Genomic DNA, 25,272 nt, shown 5'->3' on the forward strand with positions numbered 1-25,272 from the left:
AAGATAGATAGATAATGTTTGTGTTACTATGGCCAAATAACTGACAACATTTATTTGATTTATTTTGAGTCATGGTTTCAAAGTTCATAGTCTCTTAATCCCGTGTAGCCAAGCAGAACATCATAGTGATGGGAACATATGGTACAGACTCTATTCATTTCTTGACTCACAGAAATCAGAGGATGAGTCTAGAAGGGAACAGGGACAATACACCCCTAAGAACCTGCCCAATGACTTATACTCTCTAGATGGATGCCACCCCTAGAATTTCTTAGACCCTCTCAAACTAGTGCCACCCAGGTAGAGACCAAGCATTCAAACCATGAGCCCTTGGGGGACATTTCACATTCGGGCTATCATGGCATATTTGTTGTTTGCTCTTTTAATCAAAAGCTTCCAAGCTGCTTTTCACAGTGGGTACTCATGTTCTGTCCCTGCCCCAACCAGTGAGATCTTAGTTACTTACATCACCAGCACTTGGAATGAACAGTTTTACTTTGGTTTGTTACTTTGTGACTATAAGCATTCTGGTGAATATGATGAGCTCCTCTCTGTGCCTTCAGTTTGCATTTAGAGGCATGGCTCTGAGCATCTTCTCCCGTGATTATTTGCCCATCTTCCTCGGTGATGTTCAAATCTCTGTCCATCCACACATTTGGCCATTGTTCTCTCCTTACTCTCCTGTCCTGGCAGTCTCTAAATCATGGCACACAACCACTCCTCTGAGTCCTTCTGTCCAATTAGTTTTAATTTCCAAATCAATAGAGAGAAGGGTCATTAGAAATGATTTAGTATGGTCATAGAGATGTTTTATTAGTGCTGTTGCTCCCATTTGGGTTTACAAGGGAGGTACTCAGAAACCACACTCTCCTACTGTGCCAAGGAAAATGACGAGGTCAGTGCCCTTATGCCCAGCAAAGTAAAATTAGCAAGAACTGAGATCCAAGATGCATATTTTGGGAAATATGAGGTGGAAAGCTAGAGTCCCTGGAAGGTGGAGTGAGCATTCCTTCCATGTTAAACCTCACATGGCTCCTGAAAAGTGAGTTCCAGGTCACTGCCTGCCTCCTTGGAAAGGCTATAGTAAGGGCTGGCTGACTGCCAATCCAAGGGGATCCCAGAACCTTCTCTCCATCACCACAGGACATAAAAAAGACCTAATAGAAGCAATTTAAAGAAGGAAGGGTTTGAGTCTCAGTTTGAGGGTGTAGTCCATTGTGGCAAGGAAATAATGCAAGCAGAAGCATAGGAATAGTTGGCCATATTACATCCGTGATCAGAAAGCAGAGGGGGTAGGGTGCTGATGCTCAGCTGGTCTCCTCTTTTATGTAACAAGCACACACTGATCATGCACTGGACACTGTTCATGCATCTTTAGATATGTTCACGTTTTGTCCTCAAATAACTCTGAAGACCACACTGTTTTCAAAAGAGAAACCAGAGACTCGAAAATCTTTAATAATCTCACCACACTAGTGAGTCAGAAGGCTTTGGGGTTTCAGGGTCCAGCCAGTGGCATAGAAATGTCAAGTTCTTTCTCATTTTTTACAGTGAGTCCATTTAGATAAGAAGTCTCACACTCTAAGCTGTCAGGCATATGGCAGCCATCCCAATACTAGTTCACAGATCAATAGCTTTCTAATCATGAAACCCATGGGAAACAGAGGGCATAAGCAGGTCGACAGAGAACTGTAGGCATGGTTGCCTCCTTCACCCTCACCTGGATGTCAATACAACACCAACTGAGCTCACGCGCTTTGGCTGTGCAAAGTCTCCTAGCTGTAAAATAAATCTGCCTAAGGGACCCAGGTATGCTGAATCTTGTCATAGAGATTCTTCATTTTCTATATGTCCTATGAACCAGCAGGCCCACACAGCAACAGGGGTGAAATATTCTAACCATGATTCTGTAACTTCACCTAAGTAAAAAGACACAGGAAAGCTCTCTGGCACAGGGGAGCATGGGCATTAGGAAGTCCTGAAGGTATGCAGAGCAAGACTGAACCTGCCTCCTTAGTTTCTTAGGCTGATCTTCACACCACATCCTGGTCTCACTTCTTCTCATTACCATAGATAGTGGAGGACCATGTATATGGAGGGCTGCATGAACTATGACATAACAAATCAGATTTTGTGATTTGAGTACAAGCAACTATAATCAAAATGCCTGAGGAAGGATCCACAGGCCAACACCCGAGAGTTGAAATTATGTACCTGTTTACATATATTATCTGGCATCTGTAGATTTAAAGCCAAAGTACTAATCCATTGAAAAATGAACACAGATCAAGGGTTATACCACTGAACTAATACCCCAGCTCAGTAAGCTCTTGATTTAACAGGTTTTACTAAGTGTCTACTACATGCTGAGCACTGTTCTAAGCACCAGAGAGATGTCAGTGAAGAAAAATGCATCCTAGAATTTGGCTACAAGATATAGGATGTTGTTAAAAATCCAATAAATATGACTAATCTGTAGGTAGTTAGGAATGTAGACAGATGGATGAATGATGGATACCAGGATTGATGACAGTGGATGGATAGATAGATGGAGAGTGAGAAAGAAAGAAGGTACAGTATCACATTTGGCTTGGGAGCTATGAATAAGATATGTAGTATCAATTATGAGTCAATGATATTAAAAAACAAAATAGAATAGAAAGGTTTAGAGTATATACTATGCTGGAGATGCTAGCCTATAAAGAATTTCCAAGAAGATTGCTACTACAAATGCTGATGGTTCAATGGTACAGAATATTCCCTTCCACTCTAAAGAAAACAGTACCACTTAAAATATAGACTAACTCAGATGACACTTTAAATCTGATTCACTTTGAATGGAGAGAACATACCTTGTGAAAAGACATACCATTCTAGTCCCTGGAAATACTCTAAAATGCTTGTCTCCTAGCCTCACAAGGCAGAGCAAGAAAATAATAATGCCAAGGCTACCAGGAAGATGCATGCCCAGTGGTTATTGCTATCTCAGCAACACTGAAATGCATGAGGTGACTGACTACAAAGACACAGAAGTCTCTGATCTATGAGGAGAGAGTATCAATGTTAGTCTGTGACCTCCCTAGAGGCATCTCTGCCTGCCTCCTGAGGTAAGAGTAGAATGGGGCCTGAGGAGATGGGTGAGTTCATAAAGTACTTGCCATGCACACGTGAGGAGGTGAATTTGGATCCCAAACATCCATATAAAAGCTATGTATGGCTACATGTATCTGCGACCCCAGTGCTGGGCAGAGGAAAATGTAGAGGTAGGCAGGCGCCTTGAACTCTTTGGCCAACCAGTCTAGTCACTAAGATAGATCTGTGGAGAAAATGTGGTGGCAGGAAGACCAGTAAGAATACTATGGGCCTCGAGTGGCTGCTGCCACTAGAGGGATAGTGAGAGGTGGCTGCTGGATTCAGAGGACTTCCCAGAGGTGACACTAAGAGGGTGATGCACTGAAAATGGCGGTTAAGGAAAGCAATAAATCACACAGGACACCAGGACTGTTAGCTTGAATAGTGTAAGTAGGCTGCAGAATATTTATCGACTCTATTAGTGGTGATAAATTGGCCATGAGAAATTAGAGTCTGTCTCCACCAAACATATTGTGAAGTCAGCAGTTCTCTGTCAGATCTAGAAACACAGAAGGGTCACTGAAATAGCAAAATGTATTATTAATCAAAAATTAACTTTTACTTTTTAAATTATTATCCTTTAAATTTTTTTCAATTAAAATGCATAATTCCCCCTTCCCTTCCCTCCCCTCCCATGTATCTCAATTCACATCCTCTTTTTCTTCAATTGTTATGTTTATATCAATGCCTAAATCTATAAATACAGCCTACTTAGTCTGATCTGTGTTCCCTTGTGTGATTTCAGGGATGACCATTTGGTATTGGATAACCAACCAGGAAGCTCATGCCTATGGAAAACTGCTTTGTCATCCCTTAGGTGTCTTCATAAGACCTCACCCATAGACAAATTAACTTTTAACTTAATTTTAACCACAAAATCCACATTTTTAACAAAAAACACTATCATCTATCTGTAACTTCCTAGTCATTTTTACTTGGTAGCCGTTGTGACTATGAGTTCTCCATAACCTCACTAGACAACCCAGCTATCAAAGAGGTATGACACATATTGACAGAGCTTTGTAGTCAAAATGTTGGCTGATCAGTTCCATACAGACCCTGGGTAGCACTGCCCATCTCAAAAATCAATGTTCGTGAATTCCAAATCGATAAAGTTTCACAAACTCTACCAGTCAGGATTTGGAAGATGGCAAAGCAGGAAATGAACAATTGTGTTCCATACACTTACTACAATGTCACTTGACCCATCCATTCCTTGCCCCACCCCCGACACTTATATGTCCAAACAAAGCTTAGCTAGTTCACCATCCCATACATGACTGCAGTACCATCAGACTATCTTTATTGCAGGTTCTCTGACCTCTAGACAGTCTGTAACATCAGGCAATAAGGACTCAATTTGCAATTTTAAAATACAGAAGCAGCAGAGTAAACCAAGAGAAATTCTATGAACTTTCTGGTTATGTCTTCCTAATGTGGCAAAACCTTTTCTAGAACAGTTATTCTCATTGCCAATCTCCATTGACATATATAAAGAAAATCATGTATGCCCCTCCCCAAGCCCCACCTGTCAGCCTTTCCTTCCGAGTAGATCCACCCTTACATTTATTTTTATTTTTTATTTCCTTTCATTTTCTTTTTTATTACATATTTTCTTTATTTACATTTCAACTGATATCTCCTCTCCTGGTTACTTCTCCAAAAAACTATCAAAAGCAAAAACAAAAAACAAAAAACTAACCCTATTTCACTCAAGATGATACTCTCCATATCTATCCATTTCCCTAAGAACTTCATAAATTCATTGTTTTTAATAGCTGAGTAATACTTCACTGTGTAGATATACTACATTTTATGTATCCATTCTTCTGTTGAGGGACATTTTGGTTGTTTCCAGTTTCTGGCTATTATAAATAAGGCTGCTATGAACATAGTGTCCTTATTGCATATTGGAGCATCTTCTGGGTATATGCCCAAGGGTGGTATAGCTGGGTCCTCTGGTAGTACTATGTCCAATTTCCTAAGGAACCACCAAACTGATTTCCCAAGTGATTGTACCAGCTTTCAATTCCATCAGCAATGAAGGAGTGTTCCTCTTTCTCCCCAACCTCACCAGCATCTACTGTCACCTGAGTTTTTGATCTTAGCCATTCTGATTGGTATGAGGTAGAATCTCAGGGTTAGAGTCATTAATAGTCTCCCAACCAAAAAATGTCCAGGACCAGATGGATTTAGTGCAGTTTTATAAGACCTTCAAAGAAGACCTAATACCAATACTCCTTAAACTATTCCACAAAATAGAAACAGAAGGTACTCTACCCAATTCATTCTATGAAGCTACAATTACTGTGATACCTAAACCACACCAAGACCTAACAAAGAAAGAAAATTTCAGACCAATTTCCCTTTTGAATATCAATGCAAAAATACTCAATAAAATTCTTGCAAACTGAATCCAAGAACACATCAAAATGGTCATCCATCATAATCAAGTAGGCTTCATTCCAGGAATGCAGGAATGATTCAATATATGGAAATCCATCAATGTAATCCACTACATAAACAAACTCAAAGAAAAAAATGATATGATCATCCCATTGGATGCTGAGAAAGCATTTGACAAAATCCAGCACTCCTTCATGATAAAAGTCTTGGAAAGATCAGGAATTCAAGGCCCATACTTAAACATAGTAAAAGCAATATACAGCAAACCAGTGGCCAGCATCAAACTAAATGGAAAGAAACTTGAAGCAATCCCACTAAAACCAGGGACTAGGCAAGGCCACCCCTACATTAAAACCGAAGTCTGAATCCTGGACCTGATTCTGACTCTCCAAGTGAGAGAAATAAGCCTTTCTGGCTCATGTGCAGAACACATGGACAGTGGCCTTTGTTAACCAAATATCTGGTTTTTGCTGGCAAAGCAAGATGTTCTGTCCTGCCCAGACCCAACAAAGATGAAGTTGGGGCTGCAGTTGGAACATGGAAAATTAGAACTGGGGCATGTGGTGCAATGGCCAGCAGTGTGGAGACTGGGAATGAGATGGAAAGGCTGGTCATTACCCCATGGCCCCCTCAGATCACTCACGGATCTCTGTCACGATGCAGTAAACCTGATTTTTGTTTCCACTCTGGCTGTCTTTGATTATTGCAACATGCAGCTTCCAAAGACACGTGTCCTGCCTCCCCACCGAATCATTTATTTTTCCTTTTTAAAAAACAATATACAACTGTCTCCTGCTCCATGTTATTATCTGTTTTTATTGTAAATTAAGAACATCTTTTGTGTTAATCGCTAATCTTTTGGGGATCTCAGTGAAGTTAATGCAGAACGATGTGTATTAACTCATTGCATCCTTAGATTGATCCCATGTTGTAGATACTGTGTTTTTCTCATTTTACAGATAAGAAAACAGAACTCAGAAAGGGGGGGGGGGAGAAACGTTCCCCAGGCTACACATTCAGGAAAAGCAGAGCTAGGATTCAGAGCTTAGCAGTTTCACTGCAGAATATGTGTTCTTAATCTCTGAAGAGCAAACAAGCCAATGATACAAAACGGTGTAAAGGGACCTGCATGCAGGGGCTCCAGAAGTGCACAGCTCATGAAGGAAGAGTGTCCTAGACTGTCATGCACTTCTCCATGGTCTAGAAGATAATTTGTCTGGGGTGCCCTTGAACCACTTTGTTAGGGAACCTCCTGCCGAAAATGCTGAGGCTGGCTACCCAGGTGGCCAGTCATCTCTGAGTGAAAAACAAGATCACATCACAGTTCCTTTTAGAACTCAGACTCCATCCTGAGCTACATTTTTATGTGCCCCAGTAGTGGAATGTAGGCATGATTGAAATATGGCAGTGGATAAAAGGGATTTTTGAAGCCTTTTCTGATACTGATACCTAATTTTGCTACGTTCTAATGCTTTGAAACTTTGTCGCAAAGATTGGAGTCCTTACCTTGTGTTAATAATGGTGGCCTGGATTCATTTATTCAGCTCTTCTTGCCCATGGACAAGTCAACTTAGGAGAGTCAACTCTGTTCTGGGAACACGGAGAAAGGACTAGAATGGGGCAGACAGGTGGTTTTTTGGTTTTTTTGTTTGTTTGTTTTTGTTTTTTTTTTTTTTTTTAGATGAGCTGGGGAAGCAAAGCCCTTGGAGGCCCGTGGTGTGGTGAAATGTAGTTTCTTTCTCAAACCCACATTCCCTCCACAGTCCTGGGATGCTATGGCCATGCTCACTGTGAAGGCTCAGGCCCAGTGGAGTCTTGCTGAGGGAATGCCTCAATGCTCTTGGAAGAAAGTAGTAAACCAAATCAAAATAAGAAGTAGTTACTTTTATGGAAGTGGGGGGATAAGCCTCTCCCCCCCTCCCAGATTTCCCTGGCCTGGAGCTCTGGCTGTTGACTCTGCCTGCTCAACCTAGATGAACCATACACAGACAAGAACACATCATTCTCTAGACCTACATAAATTCTCTGTGGGCAGTTAGACCCCGGGAGCATCCCTAATAAGGAGCTTCATATTCTCTTGAAATCTCTCAAGGATCTCAAGACCATTCTTCAACACCATCATAAAAACTCAGCTCTACCATTACATATATATATATATATATATATATATATATATATATATATATATATATAAAATAAGAATATCAAGCTAAAATTTATTTTCTTAATTTCTCTGATAATAAAATAAAGGAATTTTATTCATCCGTCATTTCTCATAAATGAAGATGCATTCTAATGAAATGTGACTCTTCCAGTTTTAATGGAAGCAAATATTTAAGATGTATGGCTTCAATTCTGGCTCTCGGCAGAGAGAATGATTGTTAATATCAGTCATCTTGTATTGAATGTACAAGCACTGAGCCAGGGTTTTTATATGGTTCTTCAGGCTGACTCCTTCTAATTCTGGCCTCCCTGAATCTTGACTACGTGACCTGTGCAAGTTGCTTGACCCCATTCTGGCCTAGCTTCCTTGACTATTAAGTGAAAAATAATAAAATTAGTATAGGTGTAGTTCCCCACCTCTACAGCCTGGTTGGGAAGGACTACAAAGAATCTGCTCAGTACCAGACAGAGTCCTGTCCTCACATCTTGAGCACTATTATGATTTGAGTGTGGAATGACCTCTTCAAGCTCAAGTGTTTGAACATTTGGTTCCCAGCTGGCGGCACCACTTGGAGAGATTGTGAAACCTCTTAGGAGGTTGGGCTTAGCTGGAGGAAGTGGGTCACCAGTGGTGGTAGACATTAGAAGGAGTAGCCCTGGCCTCTCACCCAAGCTCTCTGTTTCTTGGTCCATGACATGTAACAAACTGGACATCAGGCTTCCATCACCATAGACAGGAGCCTGAACTATGTCATTACATTCTCTTCCTTGCCATGATAAACTGCAGCCCCTCAACAGCGAGCCTACATTGCTTCTGTCATGTATTTGGTTGTTGAAGCAGTGAGAAAAGTAACTAGCAGAAAGTATAAGAAAGTGAAGTTTTCAAGCGAGAGGGGAGTTATTCAGAAACCTATAGCAAGTAATAGCAAAGCCCAGTGCCACCTGCACATGGGACTGGCCGCAGTGTCCATGCATTCAACTCCACCCTGGAGACACCTGAGTTGATAACAGCTCTATGGAACTTAAGTCTGAAGACTAACACGTACATAGACATAAGCATGGCATCAGGCCTCTGCAAGGCTTCTCTGGTTTTGTGGTAATACTCCATCTCAGTCTTCCTCCACTGCACAATGTAGCTCGTTAAGATCCTCTGAAGCTAAAATTCTACCACTTCACCCACCATCTCAGCAATGTTGCCACCTCTAAACCTTGGCCTGGCCTTCCTATCCAGTGTGGGGGCTGGCCTAATGGATGTAGAGCAGCTCCTACACAGGGAACCTTGCCTAGAGGTCTTGGCTCTCTATTTTCAGGGTTTCTAGGACCCCTCCTCAGGCCCTTCATTCCTTTGATGCCCAGATCTGTGGCTCTGCTCTGAGGATTCCTCGTCTTAGCCTAACAAAAGGCAAGAACTAAATGGGAACTCCTCCATCTTGGATTGGCAGAAAAAGGAGACACACCCAAAGTCCAGCTGTCTATGCCATCTCTTACTCCTGTGATCTTACAGCAGAGTTGGAATCCCAGTTTCCCCAAAACCAAAGGAGTCATAAGTACCACCCTGTTACTCAACAGGGACCTATTTTTGATCTGACACTTCATGGTCTCAGAGATTCTAGGTTCCAGAGTATTTGGTTTGTAATACAACTATATAGTATTTGAGCATCCTTCAAGTTGGATATGAACTGCTTGAATTTTTTTTCTTTTAAGAAAAGTTAGCTTTTCTTAACCAGAGCAATATGGTCAGTGTTCTACATGAATAATTTGTTTCATGAAATCATATCACTATGTGGGTATATAAATCTAGATTTGTACTTAACACTATTTACTTTAAATAAGACTATCGAAGTGTGATTAAAAGCAGGTAAGTTTAGTCATACTTTATACTAGTAATGAAAGTTGAAATAGCCAGATTAGCAATGTTATTTAAAAATATAATTATTCGTACCACACATTGAGGGCTGCTGTGTGCTGCAGTGCTGTGTTGTTTTCATACAGTCTTTCCTTGGATCTTTCTAGAAGCCCTTGAGGACAGTCCTGTCATTACATTTTGCACATGGGAAAACAGAGAGCACAGCAATGGCAGTGTCAGCGGTTGGTCTGGGAGCACTCTCACCCACCCATCAGTACTAAACAGGCTTGTGTAATGCCCCAAATTAACCTGTAAGCCTCATCTGCCCAGGGACCAGGTAACTCCCTGGAATGCTGGGAATTGTAGTGCTTGAAAAATAACAGGAAAAAATTCAAGCTTCACACACAAATCTGGACAACCCTAGAATCCAGGCTACTGATACCCTTCTCTATTTGTCCTAAGTGATCCCCTATGCTAAACACAGCATGACCTGAATATCTCCCCACACACACACAATCTTCTCCTTCCTCCTTCCCTCCTCTCAGTCTCTCCCTCTCCATAAACACAGAATCCCTGTTCCCTGTTCTGTAACACAGTGTTAATCCTGAGATTAGCCAGAGGAAAAAACAATTCCAAAATTTGAGGTCAAATTTAAAGCAGGCTCAATTAAATATTAAATACTAACTAAGATATAGACTTTGGTCAGGACCATTCTCTGGAATTTTCTACCTGAGAATGACCCTGAGTCACATACTGGAGGGATTTAAAAGGACAAACCTATAGGACTCCATACTTTCCCATGAGGCTTTGATATTTTCCAAGAACTACAATTCCCAGCATTCCAGGGAATTACCTGGTCCCTGGGCAGATGAGGCTTACAGGTTAATTTGGGGCATTACACAAGCATGTCTAGTACTGATGGGAGAAGGAACTGTGGGTTCCCTGCTCTCTCCCTACAGGCAAAAAGATGAGTGGTTAGGTGAAGACCAGTTAATGTGTCCTTCCAGAAGATCCTTTTCTGCTGTCACTAGGAGCATCATCCAGCCCTTGGGAATTTACCATACTCTCACCATGGTTCATCTAAGACTATTTCTCAGGAAAAACTTTATACAGTTATGATGTGTGTACAGTTAGGTTTTGGGATTTCTGTCTTGTGGGCAGTTTGAATATGCCTGGCTCATGGGAAGTAGCACTTCTAGGAGGTATTGCCTTGTTGGAGTGGATGTGGCCTTATGGGAGGAAGTGCATCAATGTTGGGAGTGGGCTTTGAAACTCTGCCCAGCACAGAAGAGAGTCTTCTACTGTTTTCCTTCAGAACAAGATGAAGCACTCTCAGCTCCTTCTCCAACACCATGCCTGCCTGGATGCTGCTATGCTTCCCACCTTGATGATAATAGAGTGAACCTCTGAACCTGTGAGCCAACCTCAATTAAATGTTGTCCTTTAAAAGAGTTGCCTTGGTCATGGGGTCTCTTCACAGCAATGGAAACCATAACTAAAACATGTCTCTCAGGAAAAGCAACCTATTCTTTACAACCTTGTAGTGACTCTAGTCAAAGAAATTGTGTTTATCCTGTAAAGCCTCAAGTACGAGTGTGAAGCAAAAGGATCCTACACATAATTGATCTCTGGCTTTGATTTGGCCCCAGCTGGACATGACTTGCTAAGTCTTTGGGATTGGATTTAAATTCTGAGGGGACTTTGTTCTAAGTGGTTCTGGCTACAGCATGGCACCTGCCCACAGAAAAGATGAGCCCAGCAGGGCATGATGTCCTACTCTGAGCAGCACAGGAGACAAAGAAAAGGCTTCAGGCAACCTTGCTGAGAATAATGATATATGTGCAATTTTGCATCACCAAATTTCTCTTCATTCCCAAAGAAAAGAAATCAATATGGAATGGACTTGGTATCAGGTATTTCTGAGGTTGTTTGCCTGCTCTTAGCACTCCTGTATCAAGTGGGCCCCATCAGAGAAGAGATCAATAGGCACCAGAAATAGTGACTTCACATACGTGACTAAATCCTTCACTGAGTCTGAAGGCCTGTTTACCAGCAGGCTGAATATTGTCAAACCATTTGGCAGTTGTGTGAAAGCAGCAAAACTTTATGTCATCAGGAGGAGAAAAATGAGATTTCCCGTAGATTTTTAAGAATTTAAATATATTTTTTCCTTTGAGTTTTATTTTTCTTCTGGTTTTTAGTATTTCTTAAATTCTTTGTACATTGTGAAATTAAGTACGTTTTGAAGCTAGGTATACACATGACCCATAAAATGCCTGTGACTCTTCTGAGCTACCAACTGCATCTGTCCTGGTACTCAGGTTCCAACTGTGCCTAATGCATAGAAAGATGGCTGTGCCAGCTGTTGTCTCTGTTACTTGTGGGCTACACTGAGCCCCTTTGTTCACGGGTCTGTGAGGGTTCCCAAGGAGAACTTGAGGCTACAGGGCCTTTATGTTGCCAAGGCAGGAGGAGATCTTCACACATCCCAGACAGCACCAAATGGTCTAATCACTTCATCGGTGAGTATTTACTGAGGGCCAGTTCTAACACGTGGGTCTATAACAGTGATTAAAGAGAGGTCAGGCTTCTCATGGCCTGCTGCTTCTGTGATGTGGAGATTCAAAAAGTAAATTCAAGTCTGGGAGTCTAGCTCAGTAGATCAGTGACCAAGTACTTGCTTATCATGCACAAGGCCCTGGGTTTAATTATTAAAATTACCAGAGGAGGAAGACAAAAGAAGAAGAAAAAGAAGAAGAGGATGAAAAAGAAAATCAAGGAAGAAACTTCAACGAGAAGTCTGAAGATAGTAAAATTAGAATCTTACATGTATACACACACACACACATACACACACTCACACAGACACACAGCAAATATCTATAACACACTGATTCTATCAGAGCCGTGAATACCTTTAGCTGTTGATTCAAAACCCTTCATTACTGGCTTCAAAATTTTTTCACAGTTGTTTTTCTTCATCTCTCCCTGCCTCTGTGACTCTGACTCTGACTCTGACCATGATGTGTAAACCAACTGTCTGCCATAGTTTTGTAGCTTACGTCACATTAGAGTTAGTCTAAAGCCTGATACAACAGGACAGGCCTTTTGGTCAGCTTGGACACACACACACACACACACACACACACACACACACACATGCGAGAATGTGCACATGCAACTTTTTCCTTGAGAAATGCGACTATTTGACCTATTCATGGCCATCTCCCAAGATGGCAGCTCATCAATTCCGGTTTCCAGTATTAAACTATTTTGTTCACCAAACGCTGATCAGTGTCACTATCTGTTGAGTGTAGAAATGGTGGTGTATGGTTTCTGAGGTTTGCCATGAAAGGTAATATAGCTTCTGTTTGCCTTTCTCTGTTGGATCTTTATCTCTGGGGGAAGAAACAGCCACTAACTTGCTGAACACTTGAGTATCCCTGTGGATAGATCCATATACAGAGAAACCAGACCTTCTACTAAAACATGGAGTCCCCAACCATGTACAGGGGTCACCCTGAAAGCAGACGCCCCAGCCCCATCATGTCATCACCTAACATGGCCCCAGCCAGTGTCTTTACTTCAGTCTGAAGTAAAGAGGTAGGCTGCTCCTACTCATGGAGTGTCTATTTAGTGACCCAGTTCTTCAACCCCTCCTCTAGCATCCCACAGTCCGGACACAAACCCTCCTCACTCTGCCTCACACCCCCAGTGCTGTATCTGTGATCTCAGCTCCTCAAGACTGTGTTCAACATTACGTCCCAGAAAAAGTTTCTCTGATTTCACCATCAAGAGGTAATCCTCGCTTCCTCAAAGTCCAGTATCAACCAATCTTCAGTTTAATTTTCCTACTTGAATGTAGATGATGATCTCGCTGCTGCTGCTTTGGGTGGTGATGTATGAATAAGGGTTCAGAGAAAAACACAGAACTACTCAGTGGTCATGCTTAACTAGGCACTCACAGAAACTCAAGAGTGTGGAGTTATAGCTTGGTGAGTGATCAAGTACCAGATGAGTGATGGAGACCTCAAGATCTTGAGGCAGCTGCAGAAGAAGCTAAGCTGGCTCCCTGACACCTCCAGGTGCTGCTCCATTCCCATGGAGCACACACAGCAGATGCATAACAAAGTCTACAACTTTCTTTGAAGGTTAGCTCCACTGTTCTGGTGTGATTTAGTTGTTCCCAGGGAATCACCAGGTCACAATGAATAATGCTATCCTGTGTACTGAAAGAACATCATGTGTGATGGATCTCACTGACCTAAGCACAGTGTTCTTTACCCTAGTTGCTGCTCTTGGCACATTATATACGGACACCACACTGGGAATGCATTCAATGTTCTCTAATGAACAGACCACTTTGGAAAGCTGGGTGGCCCATCCACCTTCCCCTGCTTAACAATAGCATCTCTTCCGTTCAGTTACATTAGCCTCTCTGTCCCATTTGTGGCAATTTGTTGGAGGTTATAATAGCCTATGGAAATGTGATCTAACTACACAAAAAAGCTGACAGTCTGGCAGAGATGCAGCATTGCATGGAGAGGCAGCATTACATAGAGATACAGCATTGCATAAAGAGGCAGCATAAAGAGATATGCAGCATTGCATGAAATAGATATGTTGGAAAGGGGCACACACTGCACACGCAGAGGCACTGATGAACAGGGAGGCAAAGAGATCAAGGTTGACAATATAGTGTCCCATCCCTCCAGACAAGGCATTAGACAATTAGAGTGTTAGGACAAAGGCTTGGAAAACTGGATGAAACCCTTACATCTCCCCAAAAGTCTCTATGAAGCTGGAAGAGGGGTCAATGACATCCTAACTCCTTTTCTACCAACCTATGGGGAAGTAACATCAAGGGACAATCAGTACTTGATGTGTTCCTTATTCCTGGCAAGGTGTGCTTGTTCCTCTATCTTAAATTGTTTAGGAAACATTTTGTTCACTTACTTTTAAGATTACATTTCAATACAATCATTAGGTTAAATGTGCAACTTATCCTTGTTTCAAGTAGATTATGTAAAGCTTTCTTGTCTTTCCCAGTTGTCTTTATGTTTATTATAATAATGAGAGAGTGGGAGTGGGATTTTTTTCCTCCTCTCAAACTAAATAAAACAAACCTTTGAGATTAAGAATTTGGATTGGGGTCTTTATATTCCTGTGAGTGTGATAGCAGAGGCCTGGATTTTGCAGTGTTTCCTGTCACATTGAAAGAGAATTTGCCCCTCTGAGTCATATCCACCAATCCTCTAACTGTGTTCACTGGGTCAGTGTGCTGGCTTTGAACTGTATATGAGGGAACCCAGGGAGGAAATACCCATTTTTATTTCTCATGAGCCCCTTAATCTAATTCCAATGACAGGTGTTCCTGGAAGTTCCTATCTTGTTGTCTACTTTTCCTTTCTTTCTTGTTTCCTTCCTCTCTTGGTCTCTTCTCATATTCTCCTCCTCCTCCTTCTTCAGTCTCCTTTTTATTTCTTTCTGACTTTTGTACTGAGTTTAACTAAATGTCATTTTTCCCTACAATGGAGAAACATTGAGATAATAAACTTCCAACTCTCTTATAGAAGATGCTAAAAGCAAACCTTAGAGATTAGCTGGATCACTCCTCTTGTATTCAGAGACAGAATAGGAGGGCTGGGCTGGCCTTCTACACAACTAGGGCCACAGGCTATTGGCAGTTAACCTGTCTGACTTCTGCTAAGGATGGCCACAGAGAAGCCATATCTTGAACTCCCTAATCCAAGTCCAATTTTATATTCCCTAGAAGCATAACCCTACCCACCTCCAACTTGATCCCATGGAACTCTGAGAAAATGCAGGTAGCATGTACCTTAGAGACACTCTCTGGGATGGCTGATCTTTATAGTCAGCTTCATGAATCAGCTGGCAGACAAGCCTCTGGACATACGTGTGGAGTTATTTTGACTTTGTTTGTCTCAAGTGGGAAGACTCACACACTGTAAGTAGCAAGGAAGGCTGGGATCCTGGATTGTCTAAAGTGAGAAAAGAATAATCTAAGTGCACTCATTCATTGCTTCCTTCTTCCTGGTCATGGACATCATGTGACCAAGTGCTTCCAGGCCCTGATAACTTGACTTTCCCTTCACAATAGATGGTAGCCCTAAACTGCAAGACAGTAAACCTTTTCTTTCTTAAATTATTTCTGTCCGGAGATTTTATAAAAGCAAGAGGAAGGCAACTAAGATGCCTTCTCTCCAGGGGTGAAGAAGCTGTGGTGTGCTTTTTATGTTTGCTTGTTTGTTTGTTTGTTTTGTTTTGTTTTTGGTAACAGTGTTATTCCTCTGTCTAAATGTCTGAGATTATTTACAAATAGAAAAGTTGGATTAAGAATATAGCTCATTAAGCCTGGTGGTGGTGGTTCACGCCTTTAATCCCAGCACTTGGGAGGCAGAGGCAGGCAAATTTCTGAGTTTGAGGCCAGCCTGGCCTACAGAGTGAGTCCCAGGACAGCCAGGGTTACACAGAGAAACCCTGTCTCAAAAAATCAAAAAAAAAAAAAAAAAAAAAAAAAAAAAAAGAATATAGCTTATTGAGAGAATATTTGCTTACATTATACAAAGCTACAAATTCAACCCCCTTTGCTTTTGAACTGTGGCAAAGTAAGTAGCTGTCTCAAAAAGAAGCACTGGAGACAAGTTCCACCAGCATACAGTGTTGTAAATTCAATAGATTGGCTAAAAGATGGATCTGGTGCAGCTCGCCTCCACTGCAAGAGTCCTCATGTCTGTCTTTGTCCCTTCCTCAGTCATTGTGGTAAAAGTTAAGTTTGTTACTGGCATGGTTCTTGGGACAGAAGAAAATGAAGCTGCTATATCATATTAAGAGATTTGTTGAAAATAAGAATCAATCTGATAACCCCACCATGGTTCTGACTCCTCACTCAGCACTCTGCCACACAGGAGCCCATCTGTAAATGAGCATCTCCTTTTCCATCAGTAGCCAGCAGGTGGATTAATCAAGGTCAACACTTCCTTAGAAGGCTTTGGACCTTAAGTTCAGCAGGTCACTCCTCTTTGCATGCTTTTTATCTAACCAGAGTTTCCCCCAGGATGAAACTTCTAATAGGTACCATCTTGGGAATTAACAGAGATGTTTGGTTCAGCCTACGAAGTTGTCTTCCAGTATAGTATAACTTCAGTGGGATGTTGTTGCCTCTGCAGGCAGGATGGAACTCTTCACTCTATCACAACTCCCATCAGAGACCCTGCTGATTAAACCTCCTACTGACTCTGGGCCCTTCTACCCATGGCAGCACAGGACATAGCAGTTACCCTTAGACTCCAGGGTCCACACTGTCCTCCCAGCCCTCATGGCTGGCTCCCTCTCAGTCCCCTTGCTTTATTCTTCCTATTCTTCCCACCACACCATTTATCTTAGGAAGCTTACAAACAGCCACCTTTATGCTGATGATTTCAGCCACATCTCCAGTCTTCTACTTGACATTCCAGGTTTGCTAAACCTTGTGATTTATGACTTTTTCCTGGAATCTGCTTCTCCTAAAGTCTTCTAAGTAAGGAGTTTATCCTTTCAAGACTCCAAAGAGCCTTCAGTCATTCATGTTTGACTCTATGCCCCGTATCAAAATCATCTGGAAATCCTGCTGAATCTACCTTCAAAATACACTTATAATTCTACCATTCTCAGCCCCTCTGATACTGCTACTCTTGCCAAACCACCATTGGCTCTCCCTTATAAGACTCAGAAGCCCCTAAATGGTCTCCCCATTTTCTTTCCTCATCGCCCTGTTCCCTGTGTCCTATCAGTTTGCCAAAATGATACTCTCAACAGTAGAGCATGAGAGCATGTCACCATTCTCCTTAAAAAAGCATGGCCCCATCACACCCAGACTAGAAGCCAAACCAACCCCTGAGGGACCCTGAAGATGTGTTATGCTTTGGACCTGTGCAGGTTGACCTGAAATTGGATTTTATGATGAATTAATCAAGGAATAGATGCATTGTTTTGGCCGAGATGTCAAAAACGGAGCCCAGTCTCACTGGCCTCTTTGCTACCTCCTAGATATGCTGTACATTCAATGGGTAGTATCTGCTCTTCCTTCTTTCTTTCTCTAGACATCTACATACTCATTCCTTCTCATCTCTTGGGACTTTCCAACTGTCTCAGCATCTTTCATGGCCTTCACTCACAAGTTCATGATCTTCCCTCCTAGAACTCCCAGGCCCCTTTCTCTTCCTTATTTTTCTCCATATTATGTACCATTATAGAACAATCTAAACAATATAGTGTAAATCATTGATTCAAGCACTGTAAGCCTCTATCTTTATGAGACAAGATGGTCATCATAAACAGGATGGTTGTTTCCTGTTGTTCATCAAAGTTATTTCCAATATCTCCCCAATGCCTATGCAGTCTGAGCTCTACTTGGTGACTGACTGATTCATGACAAACATCATGGCCAAGTGACCATCCATCCTCAATGACTTACCACTCCGTGATAATTAGATTGCCATTTTTAAGATACTTATTTTCTTTTCTTATCCCCTTGTTCTCTGTACCATTCATCTGCCGAAGTGGTACTTGGAGTCAAAAATAGAACACATTGCCACTGTCCTTAAACTAGCAAGAGCCCGATCACACCCAGAGTAGAAGGCAAGCAGATTCTTACAAGGAACTTCTAGCGATTGTGCTAAGTGTATACAACAGGAAACATGTCTATTTTCTCTGCTGAAGGAGACTGTTACCATTCCCTGTTTAATCAATCATAAAAGCCCAACTTCAGCTTACCCCCACTCTTCCTTTATCCCTTCAGTGGGAACTGATCCCTGACTCATTATTTCTCTTATCTACATTTGACCTCAAGACTTTTGTCTCTGTTTAGTCTCTATTCCAGAGTGGTCCAAACCTGGAGGACATTGTTCTCTTGATGTGGAATCCAATATCTTGATTCCACAGAGATGCCTATCTCTTTCCAAAAATCACATGAAGGACCCTCTACCCAGCTGTAGGCTACATTGGTTCTTATACCCAGCCCATAGGAGCTTTTAAGCAGTTCTGATCTCCAGATGTTCTTCCCATATGCCACCCTGTTTTCCTTTTATACCCATCCTTTAAAAGTCCCCTTGTTTATCTTGGCAATTGACATCTTCTTAAACCTTGACCCTCTCACATAGAGAGAGATCTGCCTTCCCACTGTATGTGTTCACAAATCTGATCAGGGGTTTCGATGGTAAGATGACAGTAGAGTCAATCTGAATGTGTTGAATGTCTGTTTAAAATTGTCTATCCCAAAATTACAGATAAGGATGCTGATGACAATGAAGCCACAGCAGGTGGCTCACTAAGGCCCACCATTAATGATCATCTTTGCATATGTACCAGCAAAGAAAAGGGGTCTCTTAGATTTCCAATGGGAATTGGCTAACCACTGTGGTTACTATTTTCTGAAACCCACCACAATGTTTGAGGCAATCAAGTATTTCCTATGAGTAGGTTACATACCATGGCCTAAGGTTCAAACATTGTAACTATACTTAGGGAACCCAGAACTCCTTTCATGGGTAAGTGGCTTGGAATATAACTTGATAGCCAGGATTTGTTAGAATTTAGACTAAACTTGGAATTTGGCATTTCATCTAAGATTCTTCTATTGTACCCAATCTGTCTGTGACTTCTCCCCTCAATCTGGTGACCCTCACAAGGGTCTGCAGCAAAGCATGAAATTAGATCTTGTATTTTGATATGTTTCAGTAGAATTACAGGAATCAACACTTTAGCAAGATGGTGATTGACAGCATGACGTAGAGCTTGGGATTTGGAGCCCAAATACTGGAACGGAGTCTCATCTGTGCCAGCTGCTGCCCATATGACATTGATCATATTACTTAACTTCTCTCTCATCATTTGAATGGATCATCTATATATTAGGCTAATAATAATAACCTCACTTTGTGGGACCATCATGATGATTCTATAAGAAGTTGCATGTGAAGTACTTAGCATCACATAGCCAGGAACTACTCAGCGACAATGACCTCGTATTTGCCTGTCCATGCAGTTTCTTTCTCCTGGAAGGTACTTCCTGCAGGTCCCAGCCCAAGCAAAACTGATGTGCAGTGCCATAGACTCATCAGACCTCTTTCCTCCTAACATTGGTCCTTACAGCAGAGCCTGGTAGAAACGGATTCACATTCCAGGCTCCCTTTCTTGCCCACTTTGCACCTGTTAATCTAGCCACCAAGCTGTGCTGTGGCACAAGGCAAACAAGTGTCACTTGCACATCAGAATCCTTTTAGCAAACCCTTTGCCCAAATTGTCAGACAGAGAAAGTGCAATCCGTGACGCTGAGGTCCCCGTGGAGGCTCTGTGGACTTGGATTAAAATAGTAGCAACTTTATGGCTCCTGAGGCCTTGTCTCTGTCCCCAGGCAGGCCTCTGACCTGGATTAGTCTGCTAAGAACATCATGACGACTGGGGATGAATAATGAGCTGTATTAGAGAGGAGCTGAGGAAGATCCAGTTCTACTGAGTTGCCAACCCAAATGGAAATGGTGTGTGTGTGTGTGTGTGTGTGTGTGTGTGTGTGTGTGTGTGTGCATGTGTGATTAGTAAATCTCTTCTGTTTGCTCATCATCTAAGCCATAATCTCTTGTTTAAACCATAATCTTTTAAGCTTTAATTTCACAGACTTTGTGGAATTTAGCTTCATCCTTGAACAGACCTCCATGAGATATGGGATCTTTCCTAATCTACAATTTAATGTATTTTCTGCTTGATTTTGTTATTGTTTGTTTTGGTTTCCTTTTTTTGAAAATTAGGCAAGGGCCAAAACCAGTCCAGAAATGTAAAACGGATAGATTCTAGATTCTCAATGGGTAAGGTTTCTGAAAAAAAGATGCTGAGACAGAGTTGATGGTACAAGAAGGAATTTAGGAATCAATGCCTACAAAGGGAAGAGGGGAGGAAATAAGTAAAGCCATGATACAAGCTCAGGAAAGCCCCAGTCAAGCCAACAGAGCTCTGGAACAAGTCTGACCTGCATTTGGTATGAACTATCATGACCTTATGTTGTGGACCTTGTAGTCTGTGACTGTGGACCTCCCTAAAGTGTGTGTGTGACCCAGTAAGGGTCCCTCCTTAACTGAGAGTATCACAGGTGGAGACTACTGTTGACCATATCCCTGCAGTTAGTCTGTTCTTGGGAGGGCTTGCATATCACACTCCCAAGCTTGTTGTAGCTACAGTACCACACTCTGGCTAGAGACCTCCAGGAGTGCTGTGCATGCCTGGGCACCATACTAGATGAAGAGTTGATGGTATTTAACAAGAGCTGGACCTCCCCACTTTCTGGCCCCATTGTCTGTCTACCTGAAACAGTTTATTTGTATAAACTCACTCATTCCAGAACCACCAAATAAGCACCAAACAGGCTTTGAATGAAATGTTTCTATGTTCAAAAACCACCCCTGAGGAAATGAACTACAGAAAGTATAAATTACCACTCCCTCAAAGGCATTGGAAGATGTAGGAGTCATTGAGGAGTTGTCATGCAAGGATGGTGAGCCACACTCTTAAGGATGTCAGGATCCCTTTCCATCTCATTTATTCAATTAAAGACTACTTCAGACATGAAAAGGAACTTGGCTCTATCTAAGGTTCTGCTTGGGCAGCCTCATATGCCCTTCTGGGTCTTTTGGAAGGGAGAGAGGGAAGGAGGAAGAGAAGGAAAAAGAGAGGGAGGGAGGGAATACTAAACACTTTCTGCAAAAAAACATAAGTTCCCCATACACAGAGTTCTATGGACCAACCACCTACTCTCCCTTGCCTACATTCTGTCTTATTTTTTTTTAAAGATTTATTTTATTTATTTTATGTGTATGAGTACACTGTAGCTGTACAGATGGCTGTGAGCCATCATGTGTGTGGCTGCTGGGAATTGAACTCAGGACCTCTGCTGGCCCCACTTGCCCCAGTGTAATTCACTGTAACTGTCTTCAGACGCACCAGAAGAGGGCGTCAGATCTCATTACGGGTGGTTGTGAGCCACCATGTGGTTGCTAGGATCCGAACTCAGGACCTTCGGAAGAGCAGTCAGTGCTCTTACCCGCTGAGCCATCTCGCCAGCCCCCATTCTGTCTTATTGAACATCTACTTGTAATGGAAGCAGATAAGTCCCCTGCCCTTGTAAGTTTTTGTACACATGGGTGTGTGAACATCACACTGAGATTGCATATCAAACCATGTAGACATGGTCCCACCCTTCAGAGCTCAGGATCTCATGGACAAAGCTCAACATGAATCTGTCTCTATAGCTTCCTCAGGAGAATAGCTTCTGGGCCCACTTCATCCAAACTCTGAAATTTCATGAGGTTTGAGAATCTAGACAGCCATGGAATGTGCTGGAAAGACTCTGTTTCAAGGTGTGACTACCTTTTTCTGCTAAAAAGTAAGAACAACATGTCCATAGAACATCTCAGAGTTGTTGGGAAAGAAACTCCTGGGACAATGGAACCAAAGAAATGTCCCTAGTTCCTCTGCCAAGTACTATCCAATGAACATTGACTACACCACCCTACATCTATGAGGTCTTGAGGCATTCAGTAAAACTGAATGGTTTTGTTGCTGAGGTCTCTTTTCACATGGTACAAAGGACCCAGTCCATAGCATCTCTTTCACAGTAGACTTAGGGAAATTCAATGAAACCAAGTAAGGCTGCAGAGGGTGATCCAAAGCCTTTCCCTGGGACTTGGAACCCAGGGCTCTACCTGAGGACTCTGCCCATAGTCTTGATCCCAGTCCACTCACATGCCTACATACTTCAAGAACTTAACTCCTAGTGTACACCTTCTCCCTGTCACAGCAACAACTACAACATAAGATAATAAAACGAAGGATGTAACAGAAAGAAAGGAGGTGTCCAGCAGGGCCTTAGACAGGGCTGCCTATTTCAAGACTGTGTGAATGATGAACATACAGGAAGCTCTTAGGGTCCTGGTGCTTTCCTTTTTGATCTCCAACTTCCAAGCCAGATCCTGGGGAGCTTTAAATGTGCCCTCATTCTATTTGAAAAGAGTTAGCTTCAGACTTGATGAGGGAGGGGCTCCTTCACTAAATTGGCTTCTCTTCCTAATGTCTTCCACTGAGCACCTACCATGAGAGTTGCAGGGCAGTAATGCCAGCCTGATTTAAAATGCATCTGTTACTAGTGGTGGGAAAAGTTGGGAGGGTAGTCACTAATGGGGACCCGCTTCTAACTACTGCAACAGGATGATGCGCAAGGGCATGGACCCAAGGCGGGTAGCCTGCTCTCCAAGTCCACATCATTACTGCAAGGTTAGCTGGAACCACCACAGCAAAATATCTCAGACAGGATGCCTTATAGGACAGAAACTGACTCCTCTCTCTCCTGCAGTCTAGAAGTATAAGCTGAAGATGCCCCCAGCTTGGTCTCTTCTGGTCTTCCCCTCAGCACCCAGGAGATTATCTTTTTGCTATGCCTAGATGTCTTCCCTTTGGGCAATCCTCTGCCTTAATAGCTTATTAGGACGTTAGTTATATTATCTCCTTTTACTTTAATTATCTCTTTCAAGACCCTGTTTCCAAATTTAGCCACATTCTGGAGCTATCCTAGATTGGAAGACTTCAGCATACCCATTTCAAAATAACATAACTGATTTCCTAATCTTACCTGTACAAGAAATCTCAAGCACATGGTTTTGAAGCCCAGCTCTTGTGTCTGTGTTTCTCATTCTGAAAAATGGAGCATAGTAACACTATCTCTGTGGGGCTGGGGTATGGGGCATGGTATAGATCAAGTGTTAAAATCATGAAGATGAGCTAATTTTCAAGAACAAGCCTTTTATTCTTGTGATCCTTGGAAACAAAGCATGCCAAGCTTTATCCTGAAATTCAAGAAGTCTGGTCAATTATTTTTACTAGTTGAGAATAGAACATAGTTTACATACTTGCCTACCCATTGTAAAAGTGGTTGGGAGGCCAGAACTGCCTCCCTAGCATTGATGCCCAGCACCCACTTCTGCTTATCTATGTAACCTCAAAACATAGCAGCAAATCTTTCTGCCCATCTTGACCTCTCCTACTGGTATGGGCTTACTGATTCTATTCTGGCAAACCTGAGGTAGATAGGATGTTACAGAACTCCCTAGCTAGGTTTTCCTTGTGCATGCATATGTCTGTGTGCGTGTGCGTGTGCGTGTGCGTGTGTGTGTGTGTGTGTGTGTGCACGCACGCCCCTTCTTCTCTCCCTCTCTCCATCTCCTTCTCTTTCCCTCTCCTTTTCCCTTTTCATCTTTCCCCCTCCCTGAATTGACTGCTAGGGCTCTAAATCACCTTGAAGCAAGCTCAGTTCCCATAAGGCCATCATATTAGGTAGACTTTACTAACACCCAAAGTGATGCTGGATTAGCCTACTATGTCCCTGACTGAATGGTTCCAGCCCAGAAGCCAGACATGAGGATAAGCAATTATCATCTGACTTCAGGTCCCAACCCTCAAGCCAACTAGAGCAGAGAGAAGCTATCCCTGTGGAACTATGGTGGTTGCTTCATGTTGCCACATTCTGGAATAATGTGTTTAAAGTTCCACAGCAGGAAAAGCAACACCGTTAAAAATCCAGTGGCTTTGGGGCAGGCTTTGTAGGATACTGCTTAGATTTCTAAGAAAGTAAGGGCTATAGCCTCTTCCTTTAGTGCTGAGCACCAGGTCCATGTAATGAACTCTTCGTCCTTGACCAGTGAGTGCAGTTTAAGTCACTGAGAACTGCCAGAAGGAAGATGTGTTCAAGATAATGAATGGCTTTTAAAAACCAAATCAACCTTGGGATAGCGGTGAGAGTAGAAACTTACAAATTAAATGAAATAGCCAGAGAAAATCTTAGTAATGAAGAAGCTAAATGGGAAAGGGAAGGACAGACCTTTGGGTTCAGTAAGCAAAAGTAAATTCTCTGGGACACACTAAGAGGACCCAAAGACCTATCCCCACCCACCCAGAGGCTCTCCTTTATATTTCCAGGGGAGTGTAGCCAGCTTTTTTCTTGGACCACTTACTCCACAAACGCCGGTGTTAATGCAACTGTCAGTTTCTCTCAGTCAGCCTAGTCAGATGGTTTCTATCCTCCAGAACAAGGAGACCATGATACCGTACCTCCTGCCTCACTGGCTATACTGTTCAGCAGATGTTTTTACCAGGACAACGTCTCACACTCTAGAAATGAGATTAAACTATGGTTCTTGTTCTCTTAGTATAAAGGAATGGTGGTCAAGTGGTTCTATGGGTTATCATACTATTGATCCTCTTTGACCTAGGAGAAGCTTGAAGAAATTATAACTGCACTTGAGCATCTCAAGTTCAAGGCTCTTTCAAAACCCAGATATTTGACAAGCTCTGTCAAATATCTGGAAAGGAAATATAATGTGGTGACAGCCTCAACATTGCTGGTAGTGGGGGCTAAAAGGAGTCCCTCTGCAGTTCGACATTATAGCCTGATGGCAAGGTTCATTGGGGAACAGGAAGCTGTCTAAAGATGTCAACGAGATACCAGCTCATTGTTTCAATCGGATGTCATCTAAGATTCCACCTGTTGGGGCATTTTTCAAGTCTCTTGTCCCATATTTGCATAGAAGTTGAAAGGAGAACCTAATGTGGTCCATGCCTGAGAAGTAGATCTTAGACGTCCATCACAGGTGAGATCTGTGAGAACAGAAAGGACAGGGGGTGTT

The 25,272-nt window shown here is 42.3% G+C and overlaps 1 protein-coding gene across 1 annotated transcript in view; it reads left to right on the top strand.

Moving 5' to 3' along the window:
- Slc24a3 (solute carrier family 24 member 3) overlaps positions 1–25,272 on the top strand; it is a 485,196-nt gene that overhangs the window by 352,949 nt on the left and 106,975 nt on the right. The window lies entirely within an intron of this gene.

Source organism: Mastomys coucha, unplaced genomic scaffold (genome assembly GCF_008632895.1).
Source record: "Mastomys coucha isolate ucsf_1 unplaced genomic scaffold, UCSF_Mcou_1 pScaffold15, whole genome shotgun sequence".
Lineage (NCBI taxonomy): Eukaryota > Metazoa > Chordata > Mammalia > Rodentia > Muridae > Mastomys > Mastomys coucha.